General features: G+C 41.7%; 1 protein-coding gene across 5 annotated transcripts in view; it reads left to right on the forward strand.

The window, feature by feature from the left end:
- The window catches only part of LOC101830611 (THO complex subunit 2-like), a 36,198-nt gene extending 20,339 nt beyond the window's left edge, over positions 1-15,859 (forward strand). For 3 of the 5 annotated variants that reach the window (XR_005877573.1, XR_005877574.1, NM_001379101.1), the window contains 5 exons: positions 3,318-3,473; positions 5,469-5,701; positions 9,201-9,379; positions 12,455-12,610; positions 13,816-15,859. The gene's annotated coding sequence lies outside the window, so the exon portion shown is untranslated. The remainder of the gene's footprint in view (positions 1-3,317; positions 3,474-5,468; positions 5,702-9,200; positions 9,380-12,454; positions 12,611-13,815) is intronic. The other 2 variants (XR_005877572.1, XR_005877575.1) reach the window with 2 other exon arrangements.
- The last annotated feature ends 420 nt before the right edge of the window (positions 15,860-16,279 follow it).

A 16,279-nucleotide genomic window follows, 5' to 3' on the forward strand; every position in this document is an offset into this window, starting at 1 on the left:
TGGTTGTAGTTAACTTCCTTGGGTTGGAGTTTTCCTTCCAGAATTTTCTGTAGGGCTGGGTTAGTGGATATGTATTGCTTGAATCTAGTTTTGTCATGGAATATCTTGTTTTCTCCATCTAAAGTGATTGAAAGCTTTGCTGGGTATAGTAGTCTGGGCTGGCATCCGTGGTCTTTTATTGTTGGTAGAATATCTATCCAGGACCTTCTGGCTTTCAGAGTTTCCATGAGAAGTCAGGTGTAATTCTGATAGGTTTGCCTTTATATGTTATGTGGCCTTTTTCCTTAGCTGCTCTTAATATTCTTTCTTTATTCTGTATATTTGGGGTCTTGTTTATTGTGTGGCCAGAGGACGTTTTTTGTGGTCCACTCTATTTGGTGTTCTGTAAACTTCTTCTACCTTCATTGGCATGTCTTTCTTTAGCTTGGGAAAGTTTTCTTCTATGGTTTTGTTGAATATATTTTCTGCCCATTTGAGGTGGTTTTCTTCACCTTCTTCTATACCTATTATTCTTATGTTTGGTCTTTTCATGGTGTCCCATATTTCATAGATGTTTTGTGTTAGGTTTTTGTTGGACTTAAGATTTTCTTTGGTCGATGAATCAGTTTCTCCTAGTTTATCTTCAATACCTGAGATTCCCTCTTCCATCTCTTGTATTCTGTTGGTTATGCTTGCATCTGTAGTACCTGACCATTTGCCCAGCTTTTCTATTTCCAGCTTTCCGTCAGATTGTGTTTTTTATTGTCTCTATTTCAGTTTTCAACCCTTGCACTGGTTGAATTGTTTCTTGCAGTTTTTGCTTTGTCTTTTCGTCCATTTGTTGCCTTTTTTGAATTTTTTTGGTTTTTTTTCCATTTGTTGCATTGTTTGGTTTTTTTTTCTTCCATTTGTTGCAATTTTTATTTTGCTTTTTCTTCCAGTTCTCGAGTTTTTTGGTTTGCTTTTTCTTCCATTTCTTGCATTTTTTGGTTTGTTTTTTTTTCCATTTCTTTGAGGGATTTTCCTATATCCTTCTTTATCATTTACATGAGGTTGTTTTTAAGGACCTTCTCTTCTTCATTTGCATTAGAATGTTGGAGTCTTGCTGGTGTGGAGTCTCTAGAATCTGGTGGTGTCATATTTGTTTTTCTGTTACTCAATGTGTTTTTCTCTTGTCTCTTTCCCATCTCTTCTTCTAGTGGGTGCAGAAAGAGCCCCTTACTGGTCTGGTGGTTTGGCGAACAGAGTTCCCTTTTGGTGGGTGCAAGCAAGTCCAGGACTCTGGTCGTTCTCCTCTTCCTGGTCCCTAGTTGGTCCTGTGGGTGGAGAAGAAGACCGGTAATCTGGGATGGGTAGGCTCCCACTGGTGGTCTGCATGCACTCTCCCGTTGGTGGAAGAGAAGACCAGGAATCTGGAGTGTGTGACTCCTGTCTGGATGGGAGGCTCTGTAGCAGTCCCCAGGCAGTCCCCAGGCACTTTAAGGCAGGCCTTGATACAGGGCCTGGTTTACCTGGTCCTTTGGTCCTGTTGGTGGAAGAGAAGGCCAGGTATCTGGGGTGGTTGGCTGTAGCTGGGAGGGGAGACTCTGTAGCAGTCCCCAGGCACTGGAAGGCAGGCCCGGATACAGGGCCCGGTTTACCTGGTCCCATTGATGGAAGAAAACCAGGAATCTGGGGTGAGGTGGTTGGCTCCCACCGGGACAGCAGGGTCTGTAGCAGTTCCCAGGCAGTCCCCAGGCACTGGAAAGGAGGCCCGGATACAGGGCCCTGTTTACCTGGTCCCCTGGTCCCATTGGTAGAAGAAAAGGCCTGGTATCTGGGGTGCGTGACTCCCGCCAGGAGGGGTGCTCTGTAGCAGGCCTCAGGCACTGGAAAGCAGTCCCAGATACAGAGCCCGGTTTACCTGGTCCCCTGGTCCCGTTGGTGGAAGAGAAGGCCTGGTATCTGGGGTACGTGTCTTCCACCAGGAGGGAAGAAGCTCTGTAGCAGGCCCCCGAAAACTTTCTTCTAGGTTCCCAAAAATTAGCAAGTATCAATTTTCTAAGGATTTTTGCTGCACCGGCTAATTACTCTCTCTCCAGGCATAGCTGAGGAAGAACTTCCCACTAAATATTCAGGTTAATGATCCCTGGGTACCTCGCATATGAGTCCTTTGCTAACCCAACAGTAGCATTCCACCTCTGGCCCTCGAAACACTCATGGTCATCTCATAATGCAAAGTACACTGTTATCTTCAGGTGTGTCAGTTCAAGTATTGTTCAAAATTCCAAAGCCTCAGACTCAAAGCAAAGGTTTACCTCTGTAAAACTAAAAAATGTGTTGCATTCTTCCACGATAAAATGGCACGGAGTAAATATCCAGTTACAAAAGAGAGTAGTAGAAGAATTGCAAAAACAGCTGGACCAGAGCAAGACCAGAACCCAGGAGGACAGACATTAAATACTATAGCTCCCTGTCTGGAGTATGGTGCAAACTGGTTGTGAGATTGTAGACACTTGGAGGTGTTCACAGCATTCCTTCTTCAAAGTATTGTCCTTTAAAGCCCACGTGGCCTCCTTTGTGGACTGTGCCCCTTATCCACAGCTTTTCTTAACATGTGGTCCACATTCTGGCATGTCCACGTTCTGGGACCTCAGCTGAAGCCTCAGCTACACTCTGGCAGCTTCATATGGTGTGTCATGCTCTTCAGTGGCAGCTTGCAGGGACTCTAACCCTGATTGTGCATTCCCTAGGACTGCACTGGGTAGCTGTCATCTGCCACCTTCTTTTTATAACATGTTTCTGTTAGAGTCACTTCAAGTGTGTGCTGGTGGGCGCCCCCCCCCTCTTTTGGTCTGGTGTAAAACCTATGCTGCTCTAGTTTGTTAATGAAACTAAGTTTGTATCTGTACATGAGCATATCTTTAGGCGGCTTGTCCATTTGGATATCTATGCTTTAAATACCTTGCGCATTCGATAAAAGCACTTGTTCTTAGAATTACTAAAGATGTTCCAAAGAAATTTAGACCACTCAGGCTGTTTCAAAGTGGGCCTCCTGGTATCCTCTTACTATCTCTGTCTGCCCTGAGCAATCTTTGTGGCCAAAGTCCTCTAAGCATGTGTCCTGATTTTTGTGAGGTTATCTACATCATTTTATGACAACTATGTCTGAACTACATTATGATATACAATTTTTTTGTTGACCAAATTATGTCAGCTACCCAGTATATACTGTATTTAGTGTTGTTTAGATAGAAATTTAGTAAAAATCAGTTTTAGAGAAAAGGTAGTAAATGATCTCAAAAGCTGTTTTTTCCATGTTAACATGGTGTTGAGTCTTCTGACACACCTTTTTCTAGTTCCTAGAGAGCGAAAGCATGACCTCCATCAGCGTGGCTTTTCCAGTGTGCTACTTCATCTCCCATCATTGATAAGAGAAATTTGTACAGCTCCTACTGTGTGCTAGACCCTGTTCAAAGATAGATAATGTCCTTTCCTCATAGAATGCCTCGAAGGTAAGTACCACTATAGTCCATACGGGAACACAAAGGCAGAGAACAGGGCGCTTCTCCCTGTTCTGTCTAATTCCCCTGGGGGCAGAGAACAGGGCGCTTCTCCCTGTTCTGTCTAATCCCCTGGGGGCAGAGAACAGGGCGCTTCTCCCTGTTCTGTCTAATATCCCTGGGGGCAGAGAACAGGGCACTTCTCCCTGTTCTGTCTAATCCCCTGGGGGCAGAGAACAGGGTACTTCTCCCTGTTCTGTCTAATTCCCCTGGGGGCAGAGAACAGGGCACTTCTCCCTGTTCTGTCTAATCCCCTGGGGGCAGAGAACAGGGCGCTTCTCCCTGTTCTGTCTAATATCCCTGGGGGCAGAGAACAGGGCACTTCTCCCTGTTCTGTCTAATCCCCTGGGGGCAGAGAACAGGGTACTTCTCCCTGTTCTGTCTAATTCCCCTGGGGGCAGAGAACAGGGCACTTCTCCCTGTTCTGTCTAATCCCCTGGGGGCAGAGAACAGGGTACTTCTCCCTGTTCTGTCTAATTCCCCTGGGGACAGAGAACAGGGCGCTTCTCCCTGTTCTGTCTAATTCCCCTGGGGGCAGAGAACAGGGCGCTTCTCCCTGTTCTGTCTAATATCCCTGGGGGCAGAGAACAGGGCACTTCTCCCTGTTCTGTCTAATCCCCTGGGGGCAGAGAACAGGGTACTTCTCCCTGTTCTGTCTAATTCCCCTGGGGGCAGAGAACAGGGCACTTCTCCCTGTTCTGTCTAATCCCCTGGGGGCAGAGAACAGGGCACTTCTCCCTGTTCTGTCTAATTCCCCTGGGGACAGAGAACAGGGCGCTTCTCCCTGTTCTGTCTAATTCCCCTGGGGGCAGAGAACAGGGCGCTTCTCCCTGTTCTGTCTAATATCCCTGGGGGCAGAGAACAGGGCACTTCTCCCTGTTCTGTCTAATCCCCTGGGGGCAGAGAACAGGGTACTTCTCCCTGTTCTGTCTAATTCCCCTGGGGGCAGAGAACAGGGTGCTTCTCCCTGTTCTGTCTAATTCCCCTGGGGGCAGAGAACAGGGCACTTCTCCCTGTTCTGTCTAATCCCCTGGGGCAGAGAACAGGGTGCTTCTCCCTGTTCTGTCTAATCCCCTGGGGGCAGAGAACAGGGTACTTCTCCCTGTTCTGTCTAATTCCCCTGGGGCAGAGAACAGGGTGCTTCTCCCTGTTCTGTCTAATTCCCCTGGGGGCAGAGAACAGGGCGCTTCTCCCTGTTCTGTCTAATTCCCTGGGGGCAGAGAACAGGGTGCTTCTCCCTGTTCTGTCTAATTCCCCTGGGGAAAGAGAACAGGGTGCTTCTCCCTGTTCTGTCTAATTCCCCTGGGGAAAGAGAACAGGGTGCTTCTCCCTGTTCTGTCTAATTCCCCTGGGGGCAGAGAACAGGGCGCTTCTCCCTGTTCTGTCTAATTCCCCTGGGGGCAGAGAACAGGGCGCTTCTCCCTGTTCTGTCTAATCCCCTGGGGGCAGAGAACAGGGCACTTCTCCCTGTTCTGTCTAATTCCCCTGGGGGCAGAGAACAGGGCACTTCTCCCTGTTCTGTCTAATCCCCTGGGGGCAGAGAACAGGGTGCTTCTCCCTGTTCTGTCTAATTCCCCTGGGGACAGAGAACAGGGCGCTTCTCCCTGTTCTGTCTAATTCCCTGGGGACATTGTGTCAGCTAGTGCCTGAGTCACACACCAGGGAAAGTGCTCATGGAAACCGGGATTTGGTGGCACAGGCTCTGTGGACAGATATCCCTGTCCTCATACTTTCAGGGACTAAATTGACATTGCTAAACCATAGGACCTTCATTTTTGAAGGCCAGTAACTGAGGAGTCAATAAGAATCACCATGTCAAAATATTTACCCAGAGTGGAAACAAGTGTCTATAATTGACATAAGATACAAGTGTCCTGATGGTTTTGTCTGTTTCTATTGTCTCTTTTTGCTTTTTGGGTTTTTTGTTTGTTCATCCTTTTAAATTAGTTGGATGTACACAAGTGAAATTGTGTAGAGAGTGGAAGAAGAGAGCAAGAGTCACCACTGGAGAATAGCTGCAGTGGAGCAGACTCTTACCTGGATTTGTCAAGAACCAGGGAGGAAATAGCCGCCCACATTGCTGGCTTCGGAAAACATCTGGCTGCAACAAAAAGAACCTAGTCAACTTTTAGTGACTTTTCACTGTACAACACCAACATCAACCTGTTCTGTGTGTGCAGGTGTGTACTGCTGGCTTACGGCCTTTTATTTCTAGCTAGTTGTATTGACATGTCTGTTCTGAATATGGACTGGGGAAAAACACTTTTCCTGCCACTGCATAGACAAAGGATGTTAAGTATCCAGACTGACAGCAAGGTGAGAGTTGAAGCTGCAGGACTGATGGGAGAAGAGTATTTGCCAAATGCATAGAAGAATACTGTGATTTATAGAGGACTCAGGGTCAGGTTGCTGGAGATGTAGCTCAGTTGACAGAATGTTTGCCCAGCATGCACAAAGCATGCATAAACCAGGAACAAAACCTGGCCTGGTGGTCTCTGCCTATCATACTCTCATTGGGAAATGAAGCCAGGGCTTGAGAAGTACAGTGTGACCCTCAGACCTCAGCGTAGTGAAGACCAGCCCAGTTTACATGAGACACTGTCACAAATGGACAAAACAAAATAAAGGACATTTTAAATAGAGGAGTGCTTCGATAGGTAGTTTAGCCTGTAAAGTGTATACTGAGGAATGTTGACCCAGGTTCAATCCACAAAACCCACATAACAGCCAGGCATGGTAGCACACACTTGCAATCCTAGCACTGGGGAGGGTGTGGGGGTGGGGCACATACACAGCGGGAACTCTGGCCAGCCTCCTTAGGCTACTTAGCCAGCTTCAAGTTCTACTGAGACCCTGTCTCAGTAAGATGGATAGCTCCTAAAGAATGACATCCATGTAGCTTCTGCATGCACCTGCACATGTGAACATACAGTTGTTCAAAAGAACCTTAATCCCATCTAGTTTCACCCCAATTATAGAAAAAGCACTTTTCCCCCCAGCAACCACCGTTAGCCATTGCTGGGGTAATCACCACATTCACCACTGTTCTGTTTCTCTACTCTGTCCATGTCTCCTTTCCCTCTTTTTCCCATTCACTATTGGCAGCCACATTTTCATGACACAGAGAGTAGAGGGACTTGATGGGTTCCCAGTTGCTTGCTTATGCTTAAGAATCTCCCAAGATACAGAGTTCTTCATAAACTTTGATAATGCTGCCCTGACTACTCTAGGATACAATGAGGAAACAAACTTCACAGAGATTCTCTGGGGACTCCTGTTTGCTAATGCATTTTATCCTGTATTTCTCAGACATAAAGTATTGGTGCAGGTACTGTTCTCTGCTCTTGGGACACGTCAGTAGGAAACACAGACCCTTGCCTACACAGCTTGCTTTAAGATGGATGGTAGACAGTAAACACAATAAACTGTATACCTTAGACAAACAGTGCTTTTACAAGAGAACAAAATGTCAAGCAAAGCAAGGAACATTAACAGTTCACACTGGGTATCATGTTGAACACTCGAGCATCACTCACATGGATTACCTATACATACATTAACACTCAATCTAGTCTCATAATCATGTATGTTTTGTCATAATTTTTCACATTAAAGCCAGCTTTGCTTTAGTAGCCAGTTGAAACTATTAAAATGAATCAAAAGTGCATTGTAATTACTGTCAAATTTTTTCTAGTGATTCCTGTGAAAATCAGGAGAATGATAGGCAGGTGACAATTAAAAGTCAGTAGAATGTCTTGAGTGTGTCTCTGACTTCCAAGATTTTAAGGATGAGCATAATCAAGGCAGTTCCTCCATGACTTCACAGTTTCTCAGTTTCTGGATGTGGTTGGCAGATTCTGAGCCACAATGTGCCATAAAGAGATATCTCAGGATACATAGGTCACTTTCTTCTCTTTTGAGTTTATGCTGAGGCTGTCACAAAGTAATGGCTGAAAATAACATTCCATAAGTTAACTAATGGAATGGAAGATTTGACAGAAGAGAGGAATTCTCATTTACCACAGTCCCTGTCTTGATGGCCACTGTTAGAGCTTACATGAATTTTGGAAGAGCAGATGTGTAAAGGTCAGAAAAAGAAGAGAAACAAGACTTTTTTTAAAACAAAATCAGAAATAAAGATGATACTTAGCAAATAAAAGTGGCTGGAGTGATGGCTCAGTGATTAAGAGCACTTGCTGCTCTTCCAGAGGACCCAGGTTCAATTCCCAGTACCACATGGCACCTTACAACCATCTGTAACTCCAGTTCTAGGGGATCTGACGCCTATGGTGACTTCTGGACACTGCATGCTGCACACAGACATGTGCAGACAAAACACTCATAAACACAAAGTTAAACTCTAAAAAGAAAGGAACTAGGTAGACATTGGTTTAAATGAAGGTGACAAGCTTTTCTATTTGAACTTATTTTTGTTATAGAATCACCTTCCATATTTATGGATGTGGGTACACTTGCACACATGCATACATATGTACACACACCCTTGCACACATCCAGCGGATTTCTTTTCCTGGCTGCTTAGTACTTCCCTTTTGAGTGACAAACTTTCATAAATGTCATTGGATAAGTACCGTGGTCAATCATGGAGTTCATACATTGGTGGAGAAAAATAAGTCCTATTTTATATTGCAATAAATTTCATGTTTTTATTTTCTACTTATAGTAGTAACTATATGATAACATTTAAGATGGAGGAAGTTTTTTTTTTTCAGGATAATTGAAGTTTTTACCCATCTTTGAGCATCTGGCATACTAGGAGTACACTTGTACAATATAGTTTCTATCACTGTATTTTTTTCTTTCTGGATTAAGGTAACATGATTCACACTTCAATATTTTTTTTTCAAGTCACTCAAAATGTAGCAATGCAAAACTGCTCCATATTTTACATCAGGTATGCTGTGATCATTGCTGTCACTATGAAAGAGTCAGCTTCTGTTATTTGGATTCTGGTTGACTATAATACTACACGTTTTGTTTAACACACATGCAGTAAGAGACCATTAGTATGTTCTCTGGACCTAGAGCCCTAGACTAAGGCAGGGAACCATCTGAGTTCCACCTCATGGGAGGAAGCAAGTGAGGAAAAGGAAGGGACATTTGTAAATTTCAGGAAAGGAATAGATACTGTACCTGGAAATGTAGAAAAAGGATCCCTCTGGGAAGGAACTTCACAGAGAACCAAGAATTGTGGCAACAGTTCCTTGCACGAGGATAGGCACTCAAAATTACTGTTTGAACAAGAGGATAGATGCTGGTGGGTTGAGGAAGTGAACCAAGCTTGTAACTCCTCTGTTATTATGATAAATATGCATAAGAAACTTAGAGTGTCATGTTTTAAACCACTGAGTGACCTTAAGTACTTTACCTTTGTGTTTAACCATCACCATTGTGTCACTGTGCTTTCCCATTATCCTAATGAAATGGTACATGATAGCCACAGCTTCGCATCCTCTCATTGAGCCAGCTTCCTGCGATGAGAGTAAATCTAAACACATCATCTAAAACTTGGCTCTTTGTGATGTGTATATATATGTCACTTGCCATGAAGGTTTTAAAGTCACATTTGTGTCTGTTGTGGTAGAATTATATTCAGTGTGTGCTTAGACCACACTGTATTGTCCATTCATCTTCTAATATTGTCCCTCTCTTTTGCAGCTCTTCAGGTTCATTTTCTAACAAGACCACGAGCCAGCTCTCACACCCAAGTCATGATGTGCCAAAGACCTCCTTAGCTTTGCCATTACATTCTTCACGGTTTCATTGGCACACTCCCAGTTGGCATAGCTCGTCTTTGGCACTCATTTGGATGACTTACGTGCCTTCCAAGAGTACATGTAAGTGTTTATCAAATCATATAGAGAAATGTAATCATTTTTGCCCTCTCAATAATAACTATTTTTGTTCGTCATTTGGCCACCTTGTGTTGTGAACAATTGTTTATAATAAGAATAATGACATGTTTCACAAACATTACCCCATCAAAGAAGCTAAGAAAATGGGAAACGCTGATGCTTAGGAAAGCAGTCCTCATGAACCAGGCATGATGGAGCATGCCTGTACTATCAGTTCTATCAAGTGGAAACAGGATGCTTAGAAGTTTGAGATTACCTCCTTCCTTTACATAGCAGATTCAAGGTCAGCCTTGAATACATGAGAACTTGTCTCTCACACAAAGAAAGCAGTTCTCAATAGTGACAAGTAATGAAAAAGATAAAGCCAGTACTGTTGAAATGGCCCAACATCTCCAGTGCAGGCGAGAAGTTTTATTTTTATTTTATTTATTGGGGGTATTGCACACAGCGTGTACACTAACAGGGAGTCAGAAAACAGATTTGCAGGAGCCAATTCTCTCCTTGCAGCACATGGATTCTGGTCTCAGAGCTCACGTTGTCAACACTGGCAGCAAGTACTTTACCCTCTGGGACATCCTGCTGCACTGCAGGGGTGAGCTTTGGAAGCTCAGTTTAATATTTGGCCCTGGTTCATCCTGTCACAACAAAAGACCATTAGTCTATATTTTTGTGCCTATTGATTATTTCCATAGTTTCAATTTCAGATAATTTAATGATAAAAGGAAAGTTATAATATTTCAAGATAGAGTGGTATAGGAATTTTTCCAGTGTTTTCACATGTGCAGAAAACAGCTGCGATATGAGAGACGTTCTGTGCCATTTACAGAGTTAGTGAAGACGGAGATTGCATGGCTTTAGGTTAATAGGACCTTGGTGGGAGATGGACAGATTCTTTGATTAACTCTGTGTTTCATTAGTTGGGAATGAAAGTGATTTCATTAAGACCCAGCATTGGCAACACTTGAGTGAATGAGAATATCAAATCTTTAAATACATAAAATTTTGGCCATTCTTCAGAAATATTTTCATTTTTAAGAAATTTTTAACGTCAAATGTAAGGAAACTTTGTGAAGACTTTTTTACTGTTTTATCCAGAATATAGACCTGATCACTATGTGAATCACTTAAATAATAGTTTATATGCTTCTTATACCAGGTGAAATTTACATGTAATCTGAAAACATTTTGTTATTCTGGAAGGCATTGATTGATACAAACAGTAAGATTTCTGCCTGTGTCGATACTTTCCTTCTGTTTTACCGCTTTATCTTTAGGAAATATTACTTGGTTACTTAATACACTTAATATGCTTTGTTTTGTTTTCTGTATAGTACACATCTTCTTGGGGCCTGAGCTTTGCAGTCAATAAGGAAGTTAATTGTTTTTCTGCCCCTCTGTCCTTTGTTCTTTTGGCATTTACACTTCTGTTTATATTGAGACATTTAAAGTTTATGTTTATAAATCACTGTCTATCTCTCATGCATAGTACTCCATCTTTCAAATAGAAATTAGGAAAGTAGGGAAAATAATGCTTAGTTCAGAAAATGTTTTTGTTTTTTGAGACAGGGTTTCTCTGTCACTCTAGCTGTCCTGGAATTCACTCTGTAGACCAGGATAGTGAACATCTCCTGCCTGAGTCCCAGTCCAATGTGGCCACTGAGGGTCCCTGGTAAAAGTTTTTTAGGGATAGACAGCTGACACAAAGGAGTGGAGATGGCCTAGAAGGAAGGCTAAGGTCTTACTCGGTGGGAGAGAGCTAAGCTGCGTTTGCCTGTCTTTGTTTGGTTTGCTTTGATTTGTTATGTTTTTGATTTTTTTTTTCTATATGACCTTAAAAATTTTAGGGCATTGAAAATTTCATTGTCATAAAATTTTACAAAAATTGGTTCTAAAAGCTATATGGGGCTGGAAAGATGACTCAGCACCATTAAGTGCATGGGCTTCTCTTCCAGGGGACCTGGGTTCAATTCTCAGCACCCATTTATTTAGCAGCTCACTACTAACTGTCTATAACTCCTGTCCCAGGGGACCCAGCACCTTCACACAGACACACATGCATGCAAGACACCCATGTACATAAAATACAAATTAACTATTTTTTAAGCACTTTTTAAGGGCTGCATGACTTATATGACTTGGTAAGCACAGTGCTTACTGCATAAGCAGGCATGAGAACTTGTGTTCAAATTCCCAACAACAAAATAAAAGCTAGGCATGTGGTGCATACACTGTAACCCAGTACAGGCAGTGTGATGAAATGGGCAGATGCCAGGGCTCGCTGGTAGCCCAGTCCAGCCGGATAAGCTCAGGGTTAGTAAGAGATCTCTTCTCGGGGAAGAAGGCAGACAGCAGTAAAGGAAGACACTTCATTGTGACCTGTGGCTTCCACGTACATGTGCACAGGCAGTGAGTCACACCTGGCATATTTATACACATACATAGACAAAGTGCACACATTACAACTTCTTTTAAAAAATAAAACTTTGGACAGTTGTTTCAATGGGAAGACAACAGATATCTCATGCTCCATTCAAGAAGTCTTCAGTTCATGTTTTTAAGGCATTTATGTAATATCTTTACACAGAGTAATGGGATGAGAGAACATAATTTCATAATGCTTTGTTTCCTTAAAATACATTCTGAGCATAGTCTGTTTCCTTAAGTATTTGTTACAGTATAATTTCTGATATCACCTTAGAATTCTGTTGTGTAGATAAACAATATATTTAAGCAATTTCCTATGTAGTGTTTTTTTTTTAGTGTCGCCATTCTTTAAAAATTAGCACTCCAAATGAGTGTCTTTGTAGCCAAAAAACTTCACATATAAAAAGTTTTCTTCGGATTTTTTTTTTAATATAGGGTTTGATTGTAGGGATGTAAATACATTTAAAGACTTTAGATGGCATGGTCACTAGTGGAGATTTAGCCCTTAGTTCTCTCCCACCAGATCATGAATCAGACCATGAGTTTTACTCTAAATGCTGAAGCCACTTAAAAAAGTGTTTCTGATCATACTGTTAAGCAGAAAACATTATTGTTTGTTTGTTTTTCAAACAGCAAAATCTCAGTGTAGTCCTCTGAATTGTGGTTTCCTGCAGCCTGGTGAGAGCATGGACAGAGGCGTGGAACATCCCACTGCAGCATGGTGTCCCAGTCCCGGGGTGGATCCTAAAACTAGAGATCGTGGAGCTGGCCAAACTGAAGACACATGAGGTATGGACGACTGATGGACGCTGTGGCCATGGCCTTAAAAACTGCCCATGGTGAACAAGATGTTTTGTTTTATGTGTATTTGCTAGTAACAGTTTTCTTGGTATACTGAGGAAGAGTAAGGGCAGGCCCCATTCCCAGCAGTCATGTTGCAGGGCCCCAGACCTTAGTACAACTGATGCCAGGATGGAGACACTGTTCAGACCTTAGAACCCAGCATGTAGGCTGCAGCACCTACCAGAAGGAGAGCAAAGATTAATCCATCAAAGTCCATAGTACTTTGAAATAGAAAATTCCCAGATGTACTTTGCTTCTTGGCTTCTGGCTAATTGGGTGTGTCAACTCAGGATGTGGTTTTTGTGCACAAAAGCTCGCCCTGAGAAAGGCTCAGGACTGTACTCTGGTTCTGAACATCCAGTCTCATCTCTAGCAAGTTAATAAAGACTTCCTATTAGCTTGAATCTGTGTCCAAATAGTCTTCTCTGGTGGACACCTCATTTATCTTTATCTTACAGGATCTTTGTGAATATATTGGAGATATATTCCAGTTGTGTGTTTTTATAGGATTTCTGTGTATACAGGGATGTGTGTGTGTGTGTGTGTGTGTGTGTATGTGTATGTGTTTCTTGTGCTGTTTCTTTGACTCTTTTTCCTATATTTGTTTTGTTCTATTCAAGTTTACCTATCTTTGTTTTCTTTATTACTATCCTTCAGATGCTTGTTTTCTAAGGAGAGACAGGGTGTGGGAGGAGATTTGGGAAGGGGAAATAGTATTCAGAATTAATGTATGTAGAAAATCTATTTTCAATAAAAGAAAAACAGTTTTAAAATGTTTTTACAGACAACCACAATGGTGTTTTCATTTTCGTTGTCACAATTTTTTTAATCTCTGAAAGAGAAACCCTTAGTTCTTTGAAACATCATAGTAATCACATTCTGTAACCTTTACTTAGAAAAACTTTCTTCCCTCTGTGACTGTAGACTAACTGATGTGAAAGCATGGCTATTCATACCCCACATTTTGATTGTCACATTGGGACTCCAGTGACTACAAGGATTGCTATGAATTGCTGTTTCTCTCCAGTCTTTCTAACTGTGGACATTATTTGATCTCAAATTTCCTAAGGCAACTTCTATATAGGAGAGTATGCATCACCTGGCTGGTGACATGCTCTTATTTTTCTTTTTTTTTTAATAATGGCCGACAGGTGGTGACAGTGAGGTCACATGGAACAGATGAACTGCTGGTGCGGTGCCCGAACAGTTGGAGTGCTGGGACTGGTGATGCAGTGTCCCCATCAGGTCAGCATCTTCAGAGGACAGTGAGACTCAGCAGTCAGCCTTGCCCCAGAAACCCTTCATCTCCTTCCGTCTACAGTGGACCTAGAAGTTGGAGGCGGAAATGGGGATGCCAGGATCCACATGGGGTAATCCACTGTGTAGTTCTGAGTGGATTTGCCATAACAAGTACATTATTTATGCCTGATAATCATATGATGCTGGTCTTTATAACTAATTATTCATCTTCTGCACTTGATTTTATTTTCCATAAACTTTACCCATGGATGAAAGAAGATTTAAAAAAAAAAGACTTTTCCTCTCTTGACAGATCTAGACTTTGAAATATTGAACCAAGAAAAAAAAATAAAAAACAAACTGGAAGGTATGTTGAGAAGTACGCCCAATTGCTGCCCTGCCTAATTCTTTTCAGGTGACAATGAAGTAGCTTTGTAAAGCTTGGAACTGTATAGGACTCCTGAGTACATGTCAGCATTGCCATTTTTAGCCAGTGTGTGGAAGGAAAGGAGGGATTTCTTTCCATGCTGTTGCAGCTATGTGGTTGTTCATTTCAGGCGCCCTCTACTGGTAAACTTTAAACCATATGATAAACCATAGCGTGGCCGTTGCCCATTGTACTGGAGTTTGTATGCATAGTTAAGATGTTAGTACTGCACTTTGTTTTTCTTTTTTTTTTTATTTTTCATAGCTAATATCCGTGGGGCTAGCTGTGTTTCTTGGTTTTTGTATTGTTTAGCTCTATAAATGGCCCCAGAAAGTCTCCGAATAGTGTCTTTAACTACAACAAAGGAGAATTATATGGTTCCTTAAATTCACACCGTTTGACTTACAACAGTTTTTTAGTGTGAATGTTTTCATGTCTTTCTCATGTCTCAATTTATTTGAAAATCAATATTAAGAGCTATCTAGTAGAACCAACTTATTAAATGTGACTTGAGTGTGCAGTAAAATGTTCAGTTAAGCAAATGTTTAAGAACGATACTTTGTTTTGAAATTCGTTATGAATCATAAAACAGAAGTCATTTCATGGTATTTCTGAGACACGCTCTCAAATATTCTTGGTCCAATATGTCAGAATGCAATTTATAATACAAATAAAGTTTGCTTTAATTAAAAGATTTTTTTTGCTGCAAGTCCCATCTATTAATCAGAAAACATCAGGTAGAGTTTGAATTACTAGTTTTTTCATTAGAAGAGGAAGGCTTTCATTAACTGTATATAAAAAGTCTATTCTCAATAAGAGGTTTTTGTTTTCCAAACATACTATGTAGTATGATCCTTTGTGGTCCGAAGGGATAAGAAAGATACAATTCAGGGCTGGCGATTTACTCTCAGCTGTAGAACAGTGCAGAAACCCTATTTTTAGTGCTGTGTCTTAGATTCTTGTGTTCACTTTATTACTAGGCTGTGTCAGTCATGTCTCCAGTAAAAAGGGAACTGACTAGTCAGTTAATGAATAAAACGTACTGATTTTAGCAGGTTTTTCATATATTTAATCTCCATTTCTTCTTTTGTATGCTGAACAGGTTCTTTCTTCCTAGGGAGTAAAGTTTGTGTTCCAGGCATATTGCATTTATATATTTATCATGTATACCCTGTTGTTACATGAAAACAAGTTTCAATTTGAAGTGCAGCCATTATGCGGTACCCATGTATACTGGCCATGCGCCACTGCAGTCCTTAGAGAGTGTTTATGATACATATTATATACTGTGTTTTATTATACTTACAAGATTTTACAAAATTCTTTTCCTTTTACTCACAAGTCCCTTGTCTTTTGATTTGTTTAGGTTTTTTCTTCTTGGGTAAAATAATGAAGTTTAATCCCTTTCCTCTACCTTGCCCTCTGTTAGTGTAATTAGGAAGTGAATTGCTCAAATCTCCACAATTAAAGAGTTTCAGAAGTGTGTGATACTGGTCACTTGAATAAAGACTAGATACATAAATGGAAAATGTGTCTGTTTCCTAACAAAAAGCAATGAGTGAGTTCCTTTTGTAAGCAAATATTAGTAATAGCCTAGACTATGAGAATGTCTGTATGTGGGGGACACAATGAAACAAGCCTTATGACAGCCAGTGCTTGTGACCAATTGGCGTGCATGGGGCTGTCACGCCAGTATCAGAAAATCACATCTTACTCTTCAGATCCCTTAGAGCTGTAACCTAAGGCGGTTGAAGAGCAGGTCGTTCTTTTGGGAAAGTGGATAATAGTGTACTTGAGGAAGACTGGAAAGGGGAGGTGTATAGAGGGCATGCTATCAAGCTGGCTAACACTGTAGGCTATTAGAACTGAATATCCCTTTTTTGCTATGCTGGGAAACACTATAACACAATTCAGATATAACCCTGTATGAGGAAGTAGGCTATAAAGCT

This window comes from Mesocricetus auratus, unplaced genomic scaffold, assembly GCF_017639785.1.
Source record: "Mesocricetus auratus isolate SY011 unplaced genomic scaffold, BCM_Maur_2.0 Super-Scaffold_100006, whole genome shotgun sequence".
NCBI lineage: Eukaryota > Metazoa > Chordata > Mammalia > Rodentia > Cricetidae > Mesocricetus > Mesocricetus auratus.